Genomic DNA, 27834 nt, shown 5'->3' with positions numbered 1-27834 from the left:
TTTCAGTGAAGAAAATGCCATGTTGCTTCTCTTTTTTTCCATGTCTATTACTACCCAGTATTCTACCACCTCTTTCCCCATATTAAAGCAATCCCTTATAGCAACTATGTAAAATCAGGCCAAAAAAATTAATACTGACCTTGAATCTGAATGAATGTCTAGTTCTATAACCACTAGTTCATCACCTCTCTGCCAAGGGATAGAAGGTATCATCAACTTTTTGATTAGTCAGTGCTTTGCTCAGAGTTCTGAGTTCTTTCACTTGTTTTCTTTCACATTGCTATGGTCACCATGTAAATTGTTCTGACTCTCGCTAACTTCACTGCAACATATCTTGTAAGTCTCTCCATATTTTTCTGAATTTATCATGTTCCTCATTTCTTGTGATATAATAAAATCCCACTATTTTTATATGAGAAACAACTTGGTATAGTGAATAGTGAGCAGTCCTTGAAGCCAGCAAGACCTGGGTTTCAGTCTAACCTCTAATTCATGCTGGCTACGTCATTTTAGTTTCTTAATGCTTTAAGCATCAATTTAAAATGAAGTTACAGAGAAGGTTCTGACCTGCATTTTTGAGGGAGTTACTTATAGCTATGAAATCACAGGTCTAGTCTCTATCCTTATACTTTCATATCCCAATTTGTTCATCAGTTTCCTAATTGCTGAGCATTTATTTTCTTTCTAATTATTTACTACAACAAAAAGTGCTACTACAAATAGTCTTCATATATGTCTTCTCTTGATCTCCTTGGGGTACCTGACTAATAACATTGTTAGGTCAAAGGATATGCACCAACTTTGTGTCTTTTGGGATATAGTTTCTCATGCCATTGCTTCCACTTATTTAATTCTCATTTTTAAGGAGTTCTTTTCTTCAGTGAAGTTGTGTACCTCTTTTACTTACCATTTGGCCAATTCTGGTTTTTAAGGAGTTATTTTCTTCAGTACTTTTTGTGCCATTTCCCCCCCAATTTTCCTCTTATCTATCTTTAAAGTCTTTTGGGGGGGGCAGGGCTAGTTTAAAAATCTTTCTTTAGCTCTTTTAGGAATTCTTGTTGGGCTTGTGTCCAACCTACATTTTTCTTTGAGGCTTTGCTTTTAGATGTTTTCAAGTCACTGTCTTCTAAGTTTGTCTTGAGCTTCCCTGTCACCACAGAAGTTTTTATGGCCAGATTCCTTTTTGTTATTTTGTTATTTGTAATTTTTCCAGCATACTTCTTGACTTTGGACTTTATGTTAGAGTTAGTCTCTGTTAACCTCTAGAATGAATAACTGACCAGAGTTTGTGTCTTATATCCTATTGCTGTTTGCACAAGCTTGGTCTAGGGGCCTGTAAGTTTTCAATGCTTCCAACATGGTATGACCTGGGGAGAAGTCTGTTCACTGCCCTCCATGTCTATGCTCTGGTTTTTAGCCAGGTAGGGCCCCTGCTCCCTTGAGCTAACCTCTCTTCTTCATCCTAGAACTGTGGCCTGGAACTGGGTAATGGACCTGCAAAATGGCAACTGGATCTGTGCCTATTGCTAGCATGGGGTCCCCTGAGATCTCTTTCTAATCAATTGTCTAGTCCCCTTGCTTAGCACCATTGTTGCCATCACAGCCTCACCACCACCCAGTCCATTTCCCTGTACTCCTGGCCAGCCCCCACTCCAATCTCTGTGAACCCCTCTATCTTCCTAAGCTGCCCTGGGCTAGGAAAATGACTCAGTGTGACTTTTTGTTGGCTTTCCCACTCCGAATTTGGTTTGGTATAATGTCTGTGGTTATTGTAAAAGAAGTTTTTGGGGAGGTATGACAACTGTGACCTTTCCTTTTACCATGTTTACTCCTCACTCTGGGATATAGCTCCAAAATGTTTTCTAGGATGGTTGAACCAGTTTACAACTCTACCAACAATGCACTTATGTGCCTATCCTTTCGCATCTTCTCTAACAACTGCTATTTTTCTCTTTGGTCTTCTTTGTCAGTCTGAGGCAGAACCTCAGAATTGTTTTGCTTTGAATTTCTCTTAAGTGATTTGGAGCATTTTTTCATATGGTTGTTAGCAGCTTGCTTTTCTACATTTGAGAACCAGATGTTCATGTCTTTTGACCATCTCTTGGGGAATGGCTCTATTTCTTATATATTCCTATAAATTCTTTATATATTTTATATATTAGATTTGTTGTAATGATTTTCTCAAGCAAATGATTTCTCATCTTATTGTACCCACATTTATTTTGCTTATTAAGAAGGTTTTCAATGTCATGTAATCAAAAAAAATCATTTTATCTTTTATAATCATCTCTGCTCTTTCTTCAGGTAAGAATTCTCATTCTAATTTAGTTGTGGAAGGTATCTCCTTCCTTTGTCCTCCAATTTTATTATATGACTTTTCATATTTAGGTCGTGTATCCATTTAGAGTTTATTACAGTGTATGGCTTAAGGTATTGTGTTCTATTAGACCATTTGGCAATTTTAGAAGTACTTTCAAAGTACTCGAGTAAAAGAGTTTTTATTCCACACTAGTAAGTGAATGTCCTTATGTTTATTGAACACTATGTTGTACTTTTTATTTTTGCTTACTTCTGGGTATTGTTTACCTAACCTATTCCATTTATCAACTTTTGTATTATTTAATTGATAATAAATAGTTTTACTGATACATAATATAGTTTCAGATCTGATACTGCTAGGCTCCCTTACTACCCACTTTAAAATTTTACTTCCTTTGAGATACTTGACCTTTTGTCCTACAAATAAATTGTGTTATTATTTTATCTAGATTTATATAATAACTCCTTGATATTGATTGGTAGGACACTAACTTTAACAATTAATTTAGACAAATCACTATTTTAATTATATTGGTACAGCCCAACCATGAAATATTACTACCTCTCTACTTTATTTCTTTATTCCTTAATCTTTAGGTCTTCCTTTATTTCTGCAAAAGTGCTTTGTAATTGTGTTCATATAGATTCTGACTGGGTCCTGGCAGATGGACTTAAAGATACTTTATATATACTGTACTTAATTTTAATAGGACTTCTTTTTCTATTTCTGCTGGGGGTTTTTTAAATAGCATACAGAAAAGTTGATTGGCAGTATTTTATATGTGTCTGCTGAAGTTAATTGAGTGTTTCAATTAATTTTAGTTGAATTTCTAGGGGTTTTCTTTTAGGTAAACCATCACATCACATGCAAATACAGATAATTTTGGTACTTATTTACCAGTGCTAATTTCCTCAAATTCTTTTTCTTACTGTATTGTGATAGCTTACATGACTGGAACTATATTAAATAATGCTGGTAGCAACTGATATCCTTCCTTTATCCCTTATCTTCATGGAAAGATCTCTACTATTGCTATATTACAGAGAATGACGGGTTTTGGTTTTTGCTAGATACTATTTGTCATTTCGAGGAAATATCTACTTATTCCTGTGCTTTCTAGTAGTTATTCACATAAATGCATACTACATTTTGTCTCATTTTTTTCTGAATCTTTTGATATAACTATGCGAGTTTATTGTTATTATCCTTCACATGGTATATAATATATTTTCCTAATGTTAACCTATCTCTGCATTCTTGGAATAAATTTATTCTGATCATACTGGATAATCTTTTTAATCTGTTGTTGTAGGCTTTTCCCAAAAATTTGTTTAATATTTTTTGCAGCAATAATCATTAGGGATATTTGTATATTTTCCTGATTTGACTCTTCCCATCTTAGGTATTAGAATCATATTTGTTTCATAAAAAGAATTCAGTTGGATACTTTTGAAATTTTTTCCAAATAACATACAGCATTAGAATTAATTATTCTTTGAATGTTTGATAGAATTCACTTTTAAATCCATCTGAGCCTGTTTTTGTTCCCTTTGGGAGTTCATTTATAATCTAATTTCTTGTTCTGAAATCAGGTTATTAAAATCCTCTTTTTTTTGTTGTGTTAATCCTGATATTTTATGATTTTTTAAGTATTCACCTATTTCTAAGTTATCAGTTTTGGAGGTATGTAATTGGGCAAAATAATTTTTAACAAATTCTTTTATTAATTCATTCAATTTCTGCTTTTTCATTTTTTATATTGGCAATGTGGTTTTTCATTCTTTGAGGGGAATGAAATTAGCTAATGGTTTGTCTATTTTAGTAGTTCCCCCCTCCCGCAAATGCACTTTCTATCAGACCACTGCTGCCTCTTGAGATAGAGCAATTTTCCCATAGAGTGCTAGACACCTAATACTTTTTCTTCAACAATGTGTCAGTCAGGCTGTTGCTTTGATAAGAGGACATTGGTAAGTGATTAAGCCCAGTGCCAAAATTCATCAATACAGGGCAAAGACAAAGGTAAATGAAGGTGTTGGGACCCAGCATGGTATAGTATAAAGAATGCTAAACTTCGACTCAGGAAAGCAGATTCCACCTTTCCAACTTACTACCTGTGTGGCCTTGGGCCAGAAAAATTCAATTTCTTCATGTATAAAAAAAGGGAATTGGACTAGATGCCCTCAAATGTTCCTTCCGTCTCTGAATATATGGTCATATATGTAAGACATTTAACTTCTCAACAAATTCAGTTTCCTCATCTGTAAAATAGAGGACAATTCACTACGTGTTGCCCAGTTGTCATGAGGGAAGTATTTTGTAAAAATTAAGATGCTATTTATAGGAGAGATTACATGGCATAGTAAATATAGAGCTGGTCTTGAGGTCAATTCAACATAGGATACCAGGGAACCAAGAATTGATATTAACTTCAAGTTAAGCACTTAACACAGTGCCTGGCACATAGTAGGTGCTTAATAAATGTTTACTGACTGAGTTACTTAAAGATGTAATAGAATCGCAGGTAAGCAGTGGGATTCAAAGGTCAAAGAATATTTTGCCTGAGGTGGAAATTCGAGGAAGTAAGAGATTTCTCTGTAGAAACTTCTATGAGACAGGAAAGAAGGTATCTTGTCTTCTAGTATCACTCTTGAAGAATACGGAATTGACTTCCCCTACTCTTCAGTAGGCATGTAGGCATTCATGTGGATGGGTACATACACACACCTGGGAAATATACACACACATATATACACACACTCACTCACTCAGGATGAATCGTTTTTACCCTAGCAGTGTGCCACAGGAGAATTCGGAGGAGCAGATAAGAAGAGTACTGTTCACTTTTCATCACAGTAATAGAAAAATGACTGCTGAAAAGACGTGATCTAAATGAAAACTTTTGCTTAAAACAAGATCTATGTTGTCCTGTGTGATTTTGTGTAAGTTATTTAACCCAGTCATAGGTCAGTTTCCCATTCTCTAAAACAGGAGCATCCAACTGTCCCTCTCCTGACCTCAAGGCCATTTGCAAGGGTGAGATCACAGTAGTCATATGCTTGAACCCGTTAGGAGCTACATCCCTCGGAGAACTATATAACATTGTGAAATTCAATCCAACAAATATTTGCTGATGACTTACTAAAAGCAAAGAACTATGACATATCATGGAGTTGCAAACATGAGCAATACATAGTACTTGCCCTCAGAGAGTTTACAATCTAATAGAAAGTTTAGGAACTATTTCACAGATAAGTAGATGACAACGCTGAGTAGCAAAGAGCATGAAAAATAACTGGTACCATTAAAGTTCATAATAGGGAGGGGTTTTAACCCAATACATAGAATGGCCTGGGTTGGGATTTGGAATCGGGGTGGGGGGAGTGATGCTACATGCCACTATTTGTCTAATAAGTCATTTGAGGCATGCATGGATATGGACAGTCATTTAACATCCATTTATTAAGCCCAGAGCCAGGCTTTCTCATCCTCACTGTGTAAGGTGAGAAAGAAAATTTTCTTGTTTTTCAAAATTGGAATGCATTATCAGTCAGCCTCTCCACTTTCTATGTGCCCCTGGGTCTATGAGATAAGGAGAAAAAATAATATCTTTACTTTATACTTGTAAATGACACCACCATTTTCTGAGAAACCTAGTCATGCAATCCTGGAATTATCTTTGGTGCCTCTTTCTCCTTTGCTCCTGAACATGAATGTTGCCAAATCTTGTTGTTTCTTACTTCCCAATATCTCTTGCATCTGTGTCCCTTTCTTTCCATTCCCATGACCCAAGTTCAGTTCCTGATTACCTCATGTTTGGACTTTTACAATAGCCTCTTAACCAGTCTCAGTGCCTTCAGTCTTCTCCTCCAGTATTACCACCATATATTAATTTTAATGTGGGGCTGTAATAAAATAATTTCATTACTCAAGTATCATCAGTGGTTCTCATTGCCTACTGGATGAAGACCAAACTCACTGCTCTTAATTTTAAGTGTTTCCAAAATTTGGCCTCAACCTATCTTTTTGCTTTAGCCTCTATTATTCCCCTACATAATTTAGTTCAAGTCAACCAGCACTAGGAATAGCCTACAGGTCTGTGACAGGCACTAAATTAGGTAATGGGAATATAAAGACAAAAATGGGGAAAGTGTCTGCTTTTGAGAGGCTTATATTTTACTGGGGGCAAAGAACTTCACAGATACGTGTATAAAGTATATGCAGAATATTCAGAGAGAGCCCTAACAACCAAGATCAGGAAAGGTGTTTTATAGTGGGTACCATGTGAGTTGAGCATTTAATGAATTTGGAGATTCCTAAACATGGAGGCAAAGAGAGAAAGCATTCCAGGTATGGGGGACAGCTTGTGGAAGGTATGAAACAGAAGGCTGGAGAGAGGGAAAAATAGGCAGTCCATCTTGTCTGGAATGTATGGTGAAAAGAAGGAAATGGTGTGAAATACATGAATCTTTCTCTCTAGCCAGACTGGACTAACTCACTCTTGCCTGTATATCTTATATTTCATTTCTCTACACTTTTGTTCAAGAAAAGTGGCCTCTCTTTCCCATCTCTGTCTGTTGAAATCCTAGGCCATCTTTCAAGGCCCTATTGAAATGATAGCAACTCCACAAAGTTTTCACTGATACACTTTCATTCGAATGTCCACAGCTTTTTATTTTTTCCAATAAGGGTACAACTCTAATGTGTAGCTTATAAGACTAAATGTAGTGAGGGAAAGGGACTGTGTCTTATTCAGTTTTTTATCTTCCATAGTTCCTTTCATATAATGATAACACATTTTAGATAGAATAGTGTTTTTAAATGTACAAAATAAAATATATATATTTTCAAAGGAAACCAATTACATTGAATACAGGTGTCAAAATCAATATTAAAATAAAGAGTTCATAGACTACAGGTTAAGAACCCCTGCTCAAGCTCCTCAGCTTGACATTTGGAACCCTCAGTCTGACTCTGGCTTATTATTTTTAAAATAAATTTATTTATTTATTTTTAGTTTTCAACATTCACTTCCATAAGATTTTGAGTTCCAAATTTTCCCTCCCTCTCTCCCTTACTCCTACCCAAGACAGTGTGTAAATTGATATAGACTCAACATATACATTCATATTAAACCTATTTTCACTTTAGTCATATTGTAAAGAAGAATTAGAACCAATGGGAGAAACCACAAGAAAGAAGAAATAAAAGAGGGAGAGAGAGAGAGAGAGAGAGCGACAGAGAGAGTGAGAGCGAGAGCACAAATAATATGCTTTGATCTGCATTCAGACACTATAGTTCTTTTTCTGAATGTGGACAGCATTTTCCATGAGTCTTTTGGAGTGGTCTTGGATCCTTGCATTGCTAAGAAGAAATAAGTCTATCAAAGTTAGTTATCACACAGTGTGGCTGTTACTGTGTACAATGTTCTGGTTTTTCTCACTTCACTCAGCGTCAGTTCATATAAATCTTTCCAGGTTTTTCTAAAGTCTATGTGCTTATCATTTCTTATAGTACAACAGTGTTCCATTACATTTATATACTACAACTTGTACAGTCATTCCCCAACTGACGGACATCCCCTCAATTTCCAAGTCTTTGCCACCATAAAAAGAGCTGCTATAAATATTTTTGTACATGTGGGTCCTTTTCCCATTTGTATGTTCTCTTTGGGACACAGAACTAGAAGTGATATTTCTAGTTTACCTTTTAAAGTTTTAAATCACATTTTCTTTGTCAGTTAGGTGGCCCAGTGGATAGAGCACTGTGCCTGGGGTCAGAAAGCCCTGAGTTCAAATGTGGCCTCTATCATTTACCAGCTATTTGATCCTGGGTAAGTCACTTAACTGCTGCCTACCTCAGTTTCTTCATCTAGAACATGGAGATAATAATAACATCTACTTCCCAGGGCTGTTGTGAGGATCAAATGAAATAATGTTTGTAAAGTTCTTAGGATAGTTCTTGGCACATACTAGATGCTTAATAAATGCTTTTTAATTTCCCTCTTCCCCTATTACCTGTCTGCTCCTCCCCTACAACACACACACACACACACACACACACACACACACACACACACACACACCCAAACTTCCTATTTCCTGTTCATGACATTCCTTTGCACAGCCTGCTTTCCAAGCCTGTAATACTTTCTCCTCATTGCCACTTCTTGGAATCCCTAGCTTCTTCCAAGGTTCGGTTCTGATGCTCTTCCTACAGGATGCCTTTCCTTATCATCCCAGTTATTACCACCCCCATAATTTACTTGGTATATCTCTTGTATTGACTTCTCTGTCTGTAAGATTCTTGAAAGCAGGAACTGTCTCATTTTTTTAACCTTATAGCCCCAGCACCTAGCATTATATCTGATACATGAAAGGCACATCATTTTTAAAAGCTTCTTGAATTGTTAAAGAAAGCAAAGGTTCTGAGTGCCAGAAAGGTAAATTAAGGTATTTCCTTTAGTTATATCAAACAGTCTAGAACAAATTTTCCTAGAAAACTGTTTATTGTGATTTACAGTTTGAAAAGTGGTTTCACATACATTTCAGTAGATCCTCACAATGAACCTGGTAATGTAACTCACACAACAATTATTATCACTATTTGACAGGTGAAGAAACTGAGGTTGAGAGTTAGTGACTTAAGTTCAGAAAGCAAATAAAGTACCAGAGACAATGTTGTTTGTTGTTTAATCAATTAGTCATGTCCAACTCTTTGTGACCCCATCTTTGGAAAAGATACTGGGGAGGTTTGCCATTTCCTTCTCAAGCTCATTTTATAGATGAGGAAACGGAGGCAAATGAGGTTAAGTGACTTGCCCAGAATTACACAGCCAGTAAGTGTCTGCAGCTGGATTTTAACTCAGGTCCTCCTGATTCCGTGCTGGCATTCTATTCACCGTGCCACCTAGCCTACTTGAATTCAAATCTTTGTGACTGTAAGTCATGTGCTCTTTCAACTATAATGTATGCCATCTCTGCATGAAGGCAGAAAAGTCATATAACCATCTTGAGATAAGTAACCTAAAAAGTTTTAATGATGAGTCAATCAGAAGAACAGGGAGAAAAACAGCAAGAGTTTTTGACACCAAGATAAAATTCAGATCTGATAAAGATAAAATCTGATCTGATAAAGATATGCTATAGGTTAATGAGAAAGATATAGAATTACATGCTAAACTTTTTTTTTTACTCTAGTGCTCTAAAATATAATTACAGAAATAAATGTCTGACCAAAATTTGAATTTAGGTATTTATTAAAGAATTATGTAAAATAACAACAAAAATGATAGATGCAAGACATACAGCACTGACTTTGGAGTCAGGGCCAGTTTCAAATCCTGATTCAAAAATTTACTTGCTGTGTGGCCTTGGGTAGGTCACTTAATCTGTCTGCCTCAATTTCTTCATCTATATAATGGAACTAATAATAGTATCATGGTTATTATGAGTATAAAATAAGATAACATTCGTAAAGTGCTTTGTAAACTTCATATTGCTGTGAAAAGCTTGCTATACTTTAGCAATAAGAGAAGAAAAAGAAATTGAAGGAATTAGAATAGGCAATGAAGAAACAAAGCTATCACTCTTTGCAGATAATATGATGGTATACTTAGAGAATCAAATAAAAAATTACTTGAAATAATTAACAGCTTTAGCAAAGTTGCAGGTTATAAAATAAATCCACATTAATCGTTGGCATTTCTATATATTACTAGCAAAACCCAACAGCAAAAGATGGAAAGAGAAATTCCATTTAAAGTGACTGTAGATAATATGAAATATTGGGGAGTCTACCTGCCAAGACAAACCCAGGAACTATATGAACACAATTACAAAACACTTTTCACACAAATAAAGTCAGATCTAAATGACTGGAAAAACATCAGTTGCTCATGGGTAGGCCATAATAAAAATGACAATTCTACCTAAGTTAATTTACTTATTCAGTGCCATACCAAGCTACCAAAAATTATTTTATAGAGCTGGAAAAAATAACAAGATTCATTTGCAAGAACAAAAGGTCCAGAATATCAAAGGAACTAATGAAAAGAAATGCTAGGGAAGGTGGCCTAGCCATAACAGATCTCAAATTGTATTATAAAGCAGCAATCATCAAATCTACTTGGTACTGACTAATAGAGTGGTGGATCAGTGGCATAGGTTAAATATGCAAGACACTGTAGTCAATTACTATAGTAATCTATTGTTTGATAAACCCAAAGACCCTAGCATCTGGGATAAGAACTCACTATTTGACAAAAACTGCTGGGAAAACTGGAAAATAGTATGGCAGAAACTAGGCATAGACCAAATTCTTACCCCATTTACCAAAATAAGGTCAAAATGGGTACATGATTTAGACATAGGGATACGATAAATTAGGAGAGCAAGGAATAGTTTATGTGTCAGAGCTATGGAGAAGGGAAGAATTTATGACCAAAGAAGGATAGAGAACATTATGAAAAGCAAAATGTATAATTTTAATTACATTAAATTAAAAAGATTTCACACAAACAAAGCCAATGCAACCAAGATTAGAAGTGAAACAGAAAGCTGGGAAACAATTTTTACAGCCATTGTCTCTGATAAAGGCCTCATTTCCAAAATATATAGAGAACTGAGTCAAATTTATAAGAATACAAGCCATTCCCTAATTGATAAATGTTCAAAGGATATGAACAGGAAGTCTTAAATTAAAAGCCATCTACAGTCATATGAAAAAAATTCTCTAAATCACTATTGATTAGAGAAATGCAAATTAAAACAACTCTGAGGTACCATATCATACCTATCAGATTGGCTAACATGATAAAACAGGAATGATAAATTCTGGAGAAGATGTGGGAAAACTGGGACACAAATGCGTTGTTGATGGAGTTGTAAATTGATCCAACCATTCTGGAGAGCAATTTGGAACTATGCCCAAAGGGCTATAAAAATGTGCAAACCCTTTGACTCAGCATTTCTAGGTCTGTATCCCAAAGAGAACATACAAATGGGAAAAGGACCCACATGTACAAAAATATTTATAGCAGCCTTTTCTGTGGTGACAAAGAATTAGAAATTGAGATGCCCATCAATTGGGGAATGGCTGAACAAGCTGTAATATATGAATGTAATAGAATACTATTGCTCCATAAGAAATGATGAGCAGGCAGATTTCAGAAAAACCTGGAAAGACTTGCATGAACTGATGCTGAGTGAAATGAGCAGAACCAGGAAAACGTTGTACACAGTAACAGCCACATTGTGCGATGACCAGCTTTGATAGACTTGGCTCTTCTCAGCAATGCAATGATCTAAGACAATTCCAAGACTCATGATGGAAAATGCTATCCACATCCAGAGAAAGAACTATGGAGTTTGAATGTAGATCGAAGTGTACTATTTTTTTTTCTCTCTCTTTTTTTTCTTTTTGTGGTTTTTCCCTTTGGTTTTAATTCTTCTTTACAACATGACTAATGTGGAAATAGGTTTAATATGATTGTACATGTATAGCCTATATCAGATTGCACACTGTCTTGGAGAGGTGGAAGGGGAAGAAAATTTAAAACTCAAAATCTTATAAAAGTGAACATTGAAAACTAAAAATAAATAAATATTAAAAAAGAAAATGCTAGCTATAATGATTATCATTATTATCTGTTTGACAAATAAGGTGCAGGTACTTTACACAGAACACGTGATTGACTTATCACCACGACTTGGCATAAGTTCAATTTTTGTACTGGTTAGTAGTACTCTCCTTTTTTAAATCATATCATGTCATATAATATCATACTATAAGCATATCTAATCATAGGCGCACAACTGCCTACTGTGCCTATGTAAAGGAATGGTTCTGTTCTATGGCCACTATTTTTGAAAAATATTTCAATGGATCTATGATGTCATGAAGGTGGGTACACTCTCCCTTCATATTTTCTCATCTTGTGTGAGCCTTATCTATGTCCTATAAATCTGTCATAGAAGATCCACTCAGTATCCTGAAAGCATTCTTTTAGCTCTATTAGTAGCACCCCTCCCAACAAAGGGTGAGTCCCAGGAGGCAGCAGTCCCCATTCAGAACCAAGCAGGACCTAAGTATCCATCAGGACAGTCCAAAGCACCTCTCTGGAAATCTAAGAAGATCTAAGCTTCCAGGAAGCAGCTTGAGTGTTTCCTTTTCTGCAGTCTCTGATTTACGGTCCCCTCATTTTTGGCAGATTCCTAAAGTTTTGAATTCTGACAATCATCCTACCCTTTGTCTTAATGTCTTGGATCACAGAACCCCATGGTCCCTCTGGTAGTGACTCAGCCTAACCCTCACATAACATCTTCTCTAGGCTATTCTACCCTTAGAGAGGCATTGGGATTTAGTAGAAGGAACATTGTACTTTCCCATTGAACTAGGAGACATGATATTTGATTTGAATCCTGGTTCTTTCATTTACTACCTTTGTGTCCTTGGGCAAATTACTTAAACTCTATGAGCCTCAGTTTCCTCATATGTAAAATGAATGAGGGGGAGTTGGACCAAATACCCTCGAAAGTCCACCCCCGCTCTTCATAAATAATTAAAAGATCTCTAGAACCCGGTAAGGATTACTCTTCCCTGGCCTGAAGATTTATTTAATCATTGGCATATATAGGCGGGTACCATAACATACTTGGTTTGTCCCTCTGTTGTTCCTTTAAATATATGATCGATTCCTCTCCTTTCCAAGCATACATGCCCTTGATGGTGCTTTTAAAAAGATGTTTAAGATTACTACTGTTGACATAACCTTTACACTGCTCTCCTTGAAAAGATTTTATTATAGATGCAATTATTAAAATTATTAAGAAAAAAAAACTAGGCTATTTAGTCATGAATGCTTATAACCTTTCCAAAATGTTCCTCACATAGTAATACTTTAAAGTTCACAAAATACTTTCTTCTCAATAACCTTGTGAGTTAGGTAATGTGACACTATTATTATTCCCATCTCACTTTTTAGGAAACTAGGGTTTGGAGAAGACATGACTAAAATGGTATAGCATCTAATCAAACTTTGGGCTTTGGGACTCTAAGTTCAATCACCTTTCTACTATACCAAATCACTCCTACTATATATACCCCTGTGTGGTAATTCAGCTCATCACCTCTAATAAATAGTTTGAAACCACTCCATAAAGAGGACCATAGCTTATATTTTCCCATAGCAGTAATATTATGATTGAGGGTGAGGTTTTTCACCAAAAACTTAGCATCAAATCAAACACAAATGGGGTACCTTAAGCACCATCATAGAATCATAGACACTACAGGAAGGGGCCTGAGATCTTCAACAATCAATAAGTAAACATTTACTAAATACCTCCTGTGTTTCAAGACAGTATACTGAGTGCTAAGAGTATATTGTTGTTGTTCAGTTGTTTCAGTGGCGTTCAACTCTTTGTGATCCTATTTGGGGTTTTCCTGGCAAGGACACTGGTGTGCCATTTCCTTCTCCAGCTCATTTTAGGGATGAGGAACTGAGGCAAAGAGGGTTAGGTGGCTTGCCCTGGGTCACACAGCTAGTAAGTGTCTGAAGCTGGATTAGAACTTGGGAAGATGAGTCTTCCTGACTTCACATCCAACACTCCTAGTTGAGAGTATAGACACAAAAATAAAATAATCCCAGGCAAATAAGGAGCTTATAGTCTATGGGGGGAAATAACCTGTACAAATAAAAAAAAAACCATGCAAAAACATGCAAGGCAATTTCAGGGGGCAATGTCAAAATCTAGGAGGATTAGGAAAGGCCTGCTATGAGGCCTCCAGAAGGTGACTGTTGAGCTGACCTATGAAGGAAGCCACAGATTCTAAGTGGTGGAGGTGAGGAGCAGGATCAAAGACACAGCAATAGACTTTTACTGGCATTTAAAACAGTAAAATTGTACTCTAAGTCATAGACATTTTGAATTAGAAGGAACCTCAGAAATCATCTAATCCAGGCTTTCTTTTTTCTTTTATCTTGGTTCAAATGAGCAAACTATCACACAGCTAATTAATAATAGAATGGTGATTAGGTCAAATTCTCAAGTTTATTAGAAAACTAGAACTAAAACCTCTGTCTCCTTACTCCAGTTCCATGTCACCCCAAAGTATACAAAGGCATAAACATTAAAATATTTTATAACAATCTCCATGTCATCTTTTTTTATCACAGCATTTCAACTTAATGTGTGGAAAAATCCTTCTTGGTGACTATAAACTGCTTATTGCTTTTTCCAGTTTCCTATCAATTACTCTAGATATTTCATAATTTGATATCTTCCCTTCTAAACTTGATACCTTACCTGATATCTTTGATACCTTCCTATTGAAACAGCCAAAACTGATGCTAAAAGTCAAAGGCATATATTGCTAGTCAATTATAAGAGTTTAGTCCTTTTATTTTTCACATAAGGCCAGAAGTTCAGTAAAATGGATTCTGTTTAATAAGAGGAAGAAGTGAATTCTAAATCCAATAGTTCTTAAAGGACAATACCTTAAATCTCAAATTTCAAATTTATGGTGCCAAGACCACCTCAGTTTATGGGTTTGCTTTTTTTTTTTTGTGAGGAACATCCCTCTGTGCATGAGGTTACAGATGATTACTTAGGCTATAATTAAAACCTGTTTATGCCAAGGAATTTGCATTGCTGTTAATTTAAGCCATTCAGAACTGAATTAAATTTAGACTTCCTACCCTTGGGGAGAAACCCCTCAACTACTTAGGTTTGGAAGTTTTTCACTTTAGTGCCAGAAACAATTAAATATTATGATGAATTTGGGTACTTTTCTAACAAATAACTTTATCCTCTAAGTGGCTGAGCTTAAACATTGCCTCAAACTTAACTTTAATAAGGTTGCTTTTAATTAGATAAATGGATAGGGAGTCAAACACAGCAAGGAAATGTGCATGTGGTGACCTTGAAACCTTAAGTCAAACCCTCATCATCATCATCTTTCTCTCTCTCTTCCTCTTTTCCTCCTTCTGTGTCTCCCTCTTTCTCTCTCTGAATGTTGGTGTGTGTACATATACATATACACATATACACCCTTTGTTTATATATAGTTATAGTCATAGACATCTATCTATCTATCTATATATATGTATATGTATATATGTATATGTATATATATGTACGTGCGCATGGATATATATATACATGTATGTATATGTGTATATATGTATGAATTACAGAAGTAAAATTTTGGAACTTTTAGAGACCTTTGTTGTTGCTGTTCAGTCATTTTTCGATTGTGTCTGACTCTTCATGACCCCATTTGGGGTTTCCTTGACAAAGATACTGGAGTAGTTTGCCATTTCCTTCTCCAGCCCACTTTACAGATGAGGAAACTGAGGCAAACAGGGTGAAATGACTTGCCCAAGGTCACACAATTAGTAAGTGTCTGAGACCAGATTTGAACTCAAGAAGATGAATCTTCCTGACTCTAGGCCCAGCACTCTATCTACTGTGTCACCTAGCAGCCCTGAGGAAATATCTACTCCCATCTTCTCATTTTACACATGAGGACAGAAGCCCAGAGAAGGTAAGTGACTTTTCTCAAGACTCACAGAGAGTTAGTGACAGATACAAAAGTAGCCAGGTCCCGTGAGTTCTTTTCAGAGCACTACACCATACTAATTCTCTTTCCCTATATTACTTCAGTACGTAGACCTGGATCTACTGAACCCCCTTTGCAGATTGAACCTTTCCTTAGATTTCACAAGCACTTTGGTCCCTATGCAGGAAAAATATGAAGACTCATGAGTCCATGGCTTATAATGAAGTCACCTTGATACTGCTTGGTGTCTGACCTCTTATTCTGGCTCAAGTAACTGGGTTATTGCTATTCTCCTTAAACCAAACCTCTTGTTTCTAAGTTCTAGGGTGGCACTACCTCTGAATTACACTTCACAATTTTCACTCAAATGTTGGTTTAAGCCTAGGGGTGAAGGAAATAAGTTACTTTAAGTTCAATATACTCTGTGAGTCCAAACTTCTAAAACTATATCTCATGACTAAGTCAAATTTATAAGAATACAAGTCATTCCCCAATTGACAAATGGTCAAAGAATGTGAATAGGCAGTTTGCAGACAAAGAAATTAAAGCCATCTATACTCATATGAAAAAATGCTCTAAATCACTATTGATTAGAGAAATGGTAAATCAAAGCAACTCTGAGGTACTACATTACACCTTTCAGGTTGGCTAACACTCATTTAAAGATTAAAATATAAATCAGGAAGTAGAGACCAATGATTCTCTTACATTAATTTTTAAGCCATAATTATGCATTATGTCTCTTTTTAAAAAACTCAAATTTATTTTACTTTCAATTCCTAAATCTCTTTTGCATCCCAACCCATTGAGAAGGTAAGAAAAATGAAATTCCTAACAAATAGCTATAGTCATGTAAAACAAATTCCAGCATTAGCCATATCTAAAACCAGGAAGAAAAAGGAGAAGAAAATATGCTTCAGTTTGCACTCTGAATGCATCAACTTTCTATCTGGAGGTGGAGAGTATGTTTCATCCTTTGGAGTTGTAGTTGGCCACTGCATTAATCAGAGTTACTAAATCTTTCAAAGTTGATTATTTTTACAATATAGCGGTTACTATATAAATTCTTCTCCTGGTTCTGCTCACTTCACTTTGCATCAATTCATATAAGACTTTCAATGTTTTTCTAAAACCATCCCTTTCATGATTTCTTCTAGTACCATTGTATTTTATCATATTCATATACCATCACTTGTTCTGCCACATTGATGACTATCCCTTGGGTTTCTAATTCTTTGCCACCACACACACAAAAAAGAGCTGCTATAAATGTTTTTGTACATGTGTTTCCTTCCCTCTCTTTCTTTGATTGCTTCAGTGTACAGACCTAGTAGTAGGATTGCTGGGTCAAAGGATGTATGTAATTTAATAATTTGGGGGACATAGTTCAAAACTGCTTTTCAGAATGGTTGGACTAGTTCACAGCTCTACCAATAGTGCATTGATGTACCTGTTTTCCCATATCCCTTCAGCATTTGTCATTTTTCTTTTCTGTCATCAATGTAATGAGTATGAGTTGGCACCTCAGAACTGTTGTAATGTGCATTTCTCTACTTATTAATGATTTAGAGCTTTTTTCGGTATGGCTATTGATAGCTTGGGCAACTTTCTCTGAAAACTGCCCACTCATATCCATTGACAATTTATCAGTTAGGGAACAGATCTTATTCTTGTAAATTTGACTCAGTTCTCTACATATCTTAGAAATGAGAACTTCATGAGAGAAACTTGATACAAAGATTCTTCCCCCCCTCTTGTCAAAGTTTTGTGCTTTTCTTCTAATTTTAGCTTCATTGGTTTTTGAGACTAGTGGACCCTAGTTTTTATGACACCTTGATACCTACTCTGTCTCCAACTATCCCAAGAGGAGTTCAGACAATGAGCATTTATCAAACACTCGCTGTATGCAAAGCTCTGTACTAAGCACAAGGGATACAGGAATAGATAAGATATAGATTCTGTTCTTTAAATGCTTACAATATATAATGAAAAGGAAGAGAAGTATGCACACACACAATAATAGCAGAAAGGGTAAGATAAAGGCAAATAGGAGATGCAGACAAAGTATTGAGAAACTTGAGAAGGAAGAGATCACTTTCCCCTTGAAAATATTACTTAAAACATTTTAGATTTAGGCTGATCAGGACCTCTGCCACAAAGGAGGGGGTCAGGAGAACATGAATCAAGACAGAATGATTAATGAATCTCCATAAGTGTAGTCTCTGACTTCAAAGGAAGTCTATCAACTCCATGTGTTCAGCCTTATTTGATCTGTTCAAGATTGATGAATTTAAAGGTACATGTAAGTCTGTCTACTTAAGATTAGTACATTTGCAGAAGGTTCCATCCAGCTTCTGGTGATCACGTTCATATAAAACCATAAAGCCTCTAACTTATATGGGCCAGTTGGGTTTGGATTATCCTGGTCTGGATAGCGCTGTCCTTTTAGAATCAGTTCCATATGCATCTTTTGTGTCCTTGGGCCTTACAAACTTGGGTACCCAGCAGGTGCCAGTTTTGCACTTATGTCCTTGTGGTTTGGATATCATTCTCTATGCCTTTTAGATCAATGTACTGTAGATTTTATCTTCGTTCTTTGGAATCTTAAACCTGACACAAATTCATCCAGCACTCTATTTGGCAAAGAAGGAAACTGAGGACTGGAGATGTGCAATGGCCTGCCACAAGGATGGTAATTGGCACACTATGTAAAAGGAAGGTGATCTCAGAAGGAAAGAGAAAAAAGGGAAAGAGGAAAAGCTATGGGGAGTGGGAAGTGGGAAGTGAGCAGGGGGGAGGAGATCAGGAGGGGCTTCCTGGAGAAGATGGGATTTGAGCGGAGGCTTAGAAGAAGATAGAGAAGTCAGGAGGCAGGGGTCAGGAGAGAGAGTACCCCAGGCATAGGAGACAGCTAATGAAAATGAATGGAATCAAGAGATGGTGTGTGGCATACAAGGAATTTCAAGAAAGCCAGTGTCTCTGGGTCATAGACTATATGGAAGGAAGTAAGGCATAAGAAGACTAGAAATGTAGGAAGGGGCCATGTTGTGAAGGGCTTTAGCCAAACGGAGGGTGTCATTCTAGAGGTAAAAGAGAATCACTGGAACTTGAAACAAATCGTCCAACCAAAGTCCTCTAACAGAGGGATTTGCTGTTTCCAAAGGCTTGTTTAGTCATTTGCAGGTGTATATGACTTTTTGTGGCCCCATTTGGGGTTTTCTTGGCAAATATACTGGAGTGGTTTGCCATTTCCTTCACCAGCTTATTTTACAGATGAGGAAACTGAGGCAAACAGGGCTAAGTGACTTGACTAATCATACTGCTAATAAGTGTCTGAGGCCAGATTTGAGCTCATGTCCTCCTAACTCTAGGGCCAACACTCTATCCATTGAGTCATGTAGCTGACCCATTGTATAATCTATAGCATTTATATATCTATATCTATCTATGTAGAGGAATAGATAAATCTATAGGTTTAGAGCTAGAAGGGACCTTGAGTATCATAGATTTAAAGCTAGAAGGGACCTTCGAAGCTAGTGAGTCTGGTCTTCTCATTTTACAATTTAGGAAACTGAGGCCCAGAGAGGTTAATTGACTTAAGGGGCCTGACAGGGAGGAGGATTTGAAGCCACATCTCCCAGCACCTACCTCATCCATTATATCAAAGCTGCTTCAATAGTCAATTAAATGATACTCGGGAATCATAGCTCCCCAGCTATCAGAAGAAACCTTACTTTCCCCTAAAAATAAAAGAGCATAAAAAAATAATCCTTAACTGAGAAATGTGCCAAGATTTAGCCTCTGAGCTCTTTTTTATTTCTTTTCAAAAAGCCTCATTCACACATTCTGAATCTGGTAACAGGAGATGTAACAGGAGTGTCAGCAGAGGCCACCCGACTGTTTCAGCACTGGAATTCCTGTGCCGAATTTCAAAGGGTGTATAAAAAGATGAACACCGTGGGACTCTCAGACTTTCACCAGGAGGCACAAGGTGACTGGCCTAGAGAGGCAGCTTTGAGAAATGTGTTTGGATTTTTTTTTTCAAGAGCATCTGGTTAATTATTTGTAGCAAGAATGGAAATCTTGTTAAGTCAAATATGTTCCCACAATCAGAGTTTAGGTTCAGACACAAGATACAAAACTTAGATGCCCAAAGAAGAATGACAGGTTTGAAACCACACTTACTGCTGAGTTGTCCCTGAATATTTTTAGAATCATTTTTCAGACAAGCCATATATGGAAGCTGCTGACCCAGAAAATGAGTCCAGAAATAGTCGAAACATGGCAGGGCGATAGACCCATAAAACCAGATAGGTTCACCTTTTCATGTCCGATAGCACCCAGCACAGTCTAGAATAACTAGAAGCACGTAGTGTTTGTTGTTGATAGCACCCAGCACAGTCTAGAATAACTAGAAGCACGTAGTGTTTGTTGTTTTATTTTTGCTTTTCAAATTTTGTTTTTAGGGCAGCTAGGAGGCACAGCGCATAAAGCACTGGCCCTGGAGTCAAGAGGACCTGAGTTCAAATCCGGTCTCAAACCAGACACTTGCCACTTACTAGCTGTGTGACCCTGGGCAAGTCACTTAATCCCAATTGCCTCACCAAAAAAAAAAAAAGTTGCTTTTCCTGGCCTCATCTTAGTCATTTGTAAAATTGGATAAGACATATTCCTCAATGTTGTAAATAATATATTAAATAATAGTAATTATAGCTAATATATATCATTCACTATGTGCCAGGCACTGTGCTAAATGCTTTATGAAAATTATCTCATTTGATCCTCACCAGAACCCTTGAAAGTAGGTGCTATTATTATCTCTATTTTACAGATGAAGAAACTGAGGCAAATAAGGGTTAAGTGACTTGCCCAGGGTCACACAGCTAGTAAGTATCTGAGTCTGGATTTGAATATAGGTCTTCCTGACTACAGGCCCAGTGCTTTAACCCTTGTGTCACCTAGCTGCTTACATATTATTAAAGGATTCATCACCAGAAGGTTGTCAACTAGAAGGTGAATATTTTCACCCAAAACAACTCATGAGATGTCCAAAGACATACAACTAGTTGGTTACAAAGCTAGGACTACAGTTTAAGGGAAAAGGTGGTTTCTTAAATACATATTTCTATACTGAAATTTTTCAAACCATTGTCTTTTGCCTTATGATGAATGTACAGCTGTTTCTAAGTGAGGCAGGAGTGGGCAATAGGGCTGGGATTAAGGATCACAGACAAAATTCTAAAACACCTTTCACTCCAAACTCACTTGACCTTCAGAAAATAAATTCTGATTTCTGTTGAATCAAAGAGCCCACCAAGTTAAGCACTTCAGACATTTCTTTAGACTAATGAAAACAATCCCATTAGCTTTCAAATTGGATTTCTACCTACATTACTATGAAAATACAAGTGAATCAATCCCTTAAGTAGAATCTTTTCTTTTTTTCTTTGAATAAAAAGAAATTACATTCAAAACCCATAAAATAGATTGCAAATATAAGCTCAGAAAAAGGGGTAGATGCAAATACTGAGGGTGTCAGAACCCACTAACTCACCTGAAATAAGGCATGTATTTAATCAGCTAAACATTTGCGTAAGCATAACCACATACAAGCCATGCGACCATAGGCAAGTCACTCTCAGTGCCTTCAGACAACTCTAAGACAACTCTGAGTTGTTATCATTGTCAATCTGCTTGGGGAAGAGAGTTTTCACACCAAGAATTCCCTACACTGATGAAATCATAAGTCTCAACAACAACAGCATCAACAGCCAAACCATTTGTTCAAAAACTGTATGTATAGTAAGAATAATTTAATGTGAATGAGAACACGATCTCTTGTTATTACAATAGCTGAGCTATTTCTTTATGAATATATAATGACCATGCTCATAAGAATCTGAAAAGACATCACCGGGCTAAAATGATGTGTCCAAGCTAACGAGATGAATTTTAGTGGAGATAAATGGAAAGGTGTTTTTTTAAAAAATCAATTGCATGGATAAAAGTTCATGTAAGAAAGACTTGAGCCTTTAGTGAACAAGCTCAATATAAGCCAACAGTGCAATATGGCATCCAACAAAGCTAATGTGATCTTATCGTCCAGTTGTTTCAGTCGTGTCAGACTTTTCTTGACTCCATTTGGGGTTTTCTTGGCAAAGATACCGGAGTGGTTTACCATTTTCTCCTCCAGCTCATTTTATAGATAAGGCATCTAAGGCAAACAAAGTTAAGTGACTTGCCCAGGGTCACATAGCTAGTAAGTATTTGAGGCCAGATTTGAACTCAGGGACATGAGTCTTCCTGACTCCAGGCCTGGCATTCTATCTACTGTGCCACTTACCTGAGCCAAAGCGCGCTTATGTTGCATTAAAAGAAATATTGCGTCTAGAAACAGGGATATGATGTTTCTGCTGTATTTTGTCTTGGTCAGACCACACCTGGGGTATTATTATGTTCACTTCTGAGTGACGTATTTGAGGTAGCTAGGTGGCATAATTAATAAAGTGCTGAACTTGGAAGACCTGAGTTTGAATCCTGATTTTGGTACTTACTAAATGTGTGATCCTGAGCAAGTCATTCAACCTCTCTCAGCCTCAGTTTCCTCATCTGTAAAATTATAGGGATGTTGTGAGGATCAAATGAGATAATATATGTAAAGAAAATGCTTTGCAAACCTTAAAGCACTTTATAAATGTTAGATACTATTACTGAAAGTACATTGACAAGTAGGAACTCATCAAGAGGATGACAACTAATATTAATAATAACAATACTTAGTATTTATATAACATTTACTATGTGCTTTGCAATTATTATCTCATTTGATCCTCCTAACAATCTGGAAGATAGGTGCTATTATTATTCCCCTGGGAGGTGGGAGATGGTAGGAGATTGGGAACCCTGCCAAAAGAAGACTCACTAAAGAAAGTGGGGATATTTAGCTTGGGGAGGCATAGACTTAGGACACATAAAATAACTTTCTTATATTTGAATAGCTATTATAAAAGGAAGAAAAAAATAGATTTCTTTGGCTTGGCTACAAAGCAGAAGGAGGACTGATGGGAAGAAATCACAGAGAGGCAGATTTCTGATCAGTATAAGGAAAAACATTCCAATTATTAGAGCTATCCAAGGCAGAATGGACTACTCTAAAGGGTAATGAGTTTTCTAACACCTGAGGTGAGTTTGGAACTCAAGTAGGGCCTGGACTAAATGATCTCTGAGGTCCCTTCCAACTCTGAAAGTCTTTGATTCAATGATTCTAATAAAGAGCCTACAGTTGTGAGTTTGAACTCCATCCAGATCAATTTCTTTTGCTCTGTTTCATAAACATGGATTAGAATCCTAGTTACTACTACAGGAAAATAGAAGGGGAAGGGGATAAGAGAAGGGAGGGGGGAGAGATAGAAGAGAAGGCAGAACAGGGGAAGGGGTATTCAGAATGCATGCCATCTTGGGGGGAGGGGTGAGAAATTTGGAACTCAAAAACACGTGGAAGTAAATATCGAAAACTAAAAATAAATAAATTTATATTTAAAAAAAAAGAATCCTGGTTACTACCTGTCAGATTGGCTAACATTACAAAAAAGCAAAATGACAAATTCTGGAGAGAATGTGGAAAAATAGGAACACTAATGCAGTTGGTAGAGTTGTGAACTGGTCCAACTATTTTGGAAAACAATTTGGAACTATGTTCAACAGGCTATAAACCTGTGCATACCCTTTGACCCAGCAATACTGCTACTAGGTCTATATAACAAAGAGAATCAAAGAAAAGATTCTATTGTACAAAAATATTTATATTTATATTTATAGCAGCAATTTTTGTGATGGCAAAGAATTAGAAATTGAGGGGATGGCTATCAGTTGGGGAATGGCTGAACAAGTTGTGGTATATGAATGTAATGGAATACTATTGTGCTATAAGAAATGAAGGCAGGATGGTTTCAGAGAAATCTGAGAAGTCTTACATGAACTGATGCAAAGTGAAATGAGAACTAGAAGGACATTATATTCAGTAATAGCAATATTGTAATGATGTGAAAGACTTAGCTACAGTTTCAGAGGACCTATGATGAAAAATATTCTTTGCCTCCAGAGAGAACTCTCAATGCAGATTGAACTGCACTTTTTTTCACTTCCTTTATTTTTCTTCAGGGTTTTTTGTGCGTGTGTTTTCTTTCACAGTATGGATAATATGGAAATATATGTTGCATGACTTCACATGTATAATTAATATCATATCATAAAGCAAGCATTGCCTTCTCAAGGGTCTGGGGATGGGCAAGAGAGGGAATGAATTTGGAACTGAAAAATTTTAAAAATGAATATTAAAATTTTTAAAGTAATTAGAAAAGATGTAATGAAATAAATAAAAACATGTTTTTAAAAACCCAACAGAATCTTTCTTTCAAAATACAGCTAAGTTACCATTTCCTAAAGGAGGTCTTTCCTGATTTCCCCAGTTGTGAGTGAATCCCTGTCCTGGTTTCCCTATAGTTATTCTCTACATATTTTGTATATACTTATGTGTTTATATGCTATTTTTTCTAATAGAACGTAAGTTCCCTTGGGGGCAGGAAGAGTTTTGTTTTTTCTTTGTACCCCCAGTGACAAGTGCAATTCCTGACAAAGAGTAAGCATTCAAATAAATGCTTATTGAGTTGAATGGGTGAAAACAGATCAAAATAATAATAATAGATATAATAATAATCATTCATATATTTAAATGAAAGCATTGTAAAAAGTACTTGCTCTAAGTAAAAGGAGCAGAGCCAGGGGAACATTTTAGGCAGTAAAGCAATATTGTACAATGATCAACTGTGAATGACTTACCTATTCTCAGTAATACAATGATCTAAAACAGTACCAAAGTGCTTATGATGAAAAATGCTATCTACTACCAGAGAATGAACTGGTGGAGTCTGAGTGATGATTGAAGTGTACTTTTTTTTTACTTTCTTTATTTTTCTTGGGATTTTTTTGGAGCCTTTGTTTCTTTTGTAACATGGCTAATATGAAAATGTGTTTTACATGACTCCACATTTATAACCTATTAATTGTCTGCCTTCCCAAGGGAGGGGAAGAAGAGAATCTGGAACTCAAAATTTTAAAAAATGAATGTTAAAAATTGTTTTTTGCATGTGATTGAGAAAAAACAAATTTAAAAAATAAAGCATGTTATATAAAGCCTATGAAATAGGTAATAAAAGAGTAATTGTAAGTGACCAGATTCTCAGGGAAATGGGGTAACTTGTTCTAAGTTACTTCAAGCTCATAAATTAGTGGGGAACTTCTTTTGTAATCAATTACCATAGTTAAGATTTATAAGGGATGAAACAATATCTATGCCCTCAAAAACCTATTAGTAAAAACAATGGTCACTTTTTGCTTCTTCATATTAGCTATGTTACTCAATCTGTATATTCTATAGAATCATAAATTTAAGTACTGAGTTATTCTGAACACCAAGGTTTAAATGAAGCTAGACAAAAATTCAGAGATGTATACACATATTAACTGATGCAGAGTGAAGAAGTAGAACCAGAATAACAAAATATATATAATGATTGCAACAATATAAAAGTTGATAACCAAAAAGAACTGAAATTGAACACTGTGTAAATATAATGATTAAGAAGTTTTAACCCTGGAGAGAGGTTGTGAATATGTAACATTCCCCGCCCCGCTTTGTAGAGGCAGGAAGACTATGAGTGTGGAATATACATTGGTAGGCTTAGTTAGTATATTGGTTGGTTAGGCTGAAAAAATTTTTTTTCTTTATTTAAAAAATTCTCCATTATAAGAAACAGCTTGCTGGGTGAAAAAGAAAAGAGGGCATTTGGAAATGAGGGTGACATAAAAACAAAAAATAGCAAGAAAATAAAAATAGCAAATTTAAAAATATAATGTTTTCTAGAATCACAAATCCTAGAGCTAAGCTCTCAAGAAGTCATATGGTCCAGTACTGCGCGTACAAATGTCTCATGGATTATTATCTCTATCTTACAGAAGAGTTAATGAGGGCTTAAGAGATTGTGTTAATTATTTATCATACAGCTAAGCTGTAAATAATGGATTGAGGTTATGGATAGCTGAGGAGAGAACTAGAAGCCATATCTCCTGAATCTTACCACAGTTCCCTTTCCACCATATTGTGAATCAGAGCCTTGACATGTATTTTCTCACACTGGGAAAACATATATACTCCTGGGGAAGCCTGGTCTTCAACACACCCTCTTGGCAAAACTTAGGAGTCTTTAAAGACACACAAATTAAGTTGTTATTTCTTGGATTGCTTTATTTGCCCTAGTACATATTTGTCTTGAAACTTCATGGGATTGGCTGTAAGCTTTGTCTGGGCTAGGGATCTCAAATCTAAAGGCCCAAGACTGCACTGAGCTGTTGGCAGACTCCTCAAGGTATATTTTGAGCCCTTTGGTTCAGACAAAACCATACATCCCTAGTCTAACTTCCTGCTTTCAGACAGGATTTAACCCACAACAGCTTTAAGGTTCTAAGATAAACTTGTAGAGAATGGCTACCATGGGGTACCTTCTTTGCAATATTTTATCACATTGCAAAGTAATGCTCAATTGGAAGATGATACTTGGCTAATAGAGGAAATGTCAGGCCACACCATTACAGCTGTGGGGGCAGGTACTATTCTTCCTGCAAGGTCCATGAAGATATATATGTACGTGTGTTTGTGTACGTGTATGAGTATATTATATATGTGTGGTGTATATTTAAGAAAATGTTGTATATATGTGTATATAAATACACCCCCCATACACATACATATACTTATATATATACACACATATATTTATTCATTCATTCATTCATTTTATTTTATTTTATATTATTTATTTAATTTCATTTATTTCCACCCTGATTTTATTCTTATTATGAATTACACACAAATTATACACACACATATGCACATGTATATGTATGTATATATAATATGTACACACATATATATTTTGAAAGACAAAGTGATATTAAAAATAATAATAGTTCACATTTATATTGATATTTTAGTCTAAAAAGCATTCTCTTCACAATAACTTCGTGCCTAGGTAATACAAGCTTTATACTTATTTTTAAAATGGGGAAATTGAGACTTTTGGAGGTCAAGTGACTTACCTATGGTCACACAGCTAACATATGTAGAGACACATAAAACTACTCTAAACAACCAGCAAAGGAGAAAGATATTAATGTATTAGGCATTACCATTTTGAAACAAAAAGGAAATATGAAGTAAGCAGGGATGCTGACAAATTCTGGATCAGATTGGCTGCTGTCAAATTAGCCCAAATAGTATCCATTTTTGGAGCTTATAAATGTAATGCACATCACAAATTAGCTGCTGGGTCAAAATGAGTTATTGTGGCTATGGAATTCTAGAATTCTAATAATCATCTAGACAAACTTCTTGCTAATGGACAAATCCCTCCTATGATGTCATCAGATTCCACTTGAATACCTTCAGTGGCAGATAACTTGCTACCTATCAAGACAGCGGTTCCCATTTCCAGACAGCTCTAATTGTTAGAAATAAAACCTCCACACACTTGCAGGAAGATGTTTCTAATTTAAGTGAGAATAAATGTCTCATGTATTATAGCTGAAAGGTCAAATATTTCCCTAACTAGCCTCCTTCTCCACTTCCTTACAATATAAACATTTTATGAGGTCAGCCAAAACTGAAGGGAAAGTTGGTGCATGACATTTTATTTGCAGATGATTATGCACTCAATGCAGCCTCTGAGGCTGAGATGCAACACAGTATGGATCGATTCTCTGCCACTTGTGCTAATTTTGGCCTGACAATTAATGCTAAGAAAGCAGAGGTTCTCCACCAGCCAGCACTGTACCATCCATACGTGGAAACATCAGTTAGAGCAAATGGAGAAATTTTGAATGCTATGGATAAGTTCTCT

The 27834-nt window shown here is 36.1% G+C and overlaps 1 long non-coding RNA gene across 1 annotated transcript in view; it reads left to right on the top strand.

Annotated features, from left to right (window-relative positions):
• The first annotated feature begins 269 nt into the window (after window positions 1–269).
• The window catches only part of LOC110200850 (uncharacterized), a 51107-nt gene continuing 23542 nt past the window's right edge, over window positions 270–27834 (top strand). The window contains exon 1 of the long non-coding RNA XR_002322324.1: window positions 270–336. This is a non-coding gene — a long non-coding RNA (uncharacterized LOC110200850). The remainder of the gene's footprint in view (window positions 337–27834) is intronic.

This window comes from Phascolarctos cinereus, unplaced genomic scaffold (genome assembly GCF_003287225.1).
Source record: "Phascolarctos cinereus isolate Bilbo 61053 unplaced genomic scaffold, phaCin_HiC Scaffold_4;HRSCAF=312, whole genome shotgun sequence".
In the NCBI taxonomy this organism is placed as follows: domain Eukaryota; kingdom Metazoa; phylum Chordata; class Mammalia; order Diprotodontia; family Phascolarctidae; genus Phascolarctos; species Phascolarctos cinereus.
The sequence above is the reverse complement of the archived record's forward strand: the minus strand, read 5'-3'. Positions and strand labels throughout refer to the sequence as shown.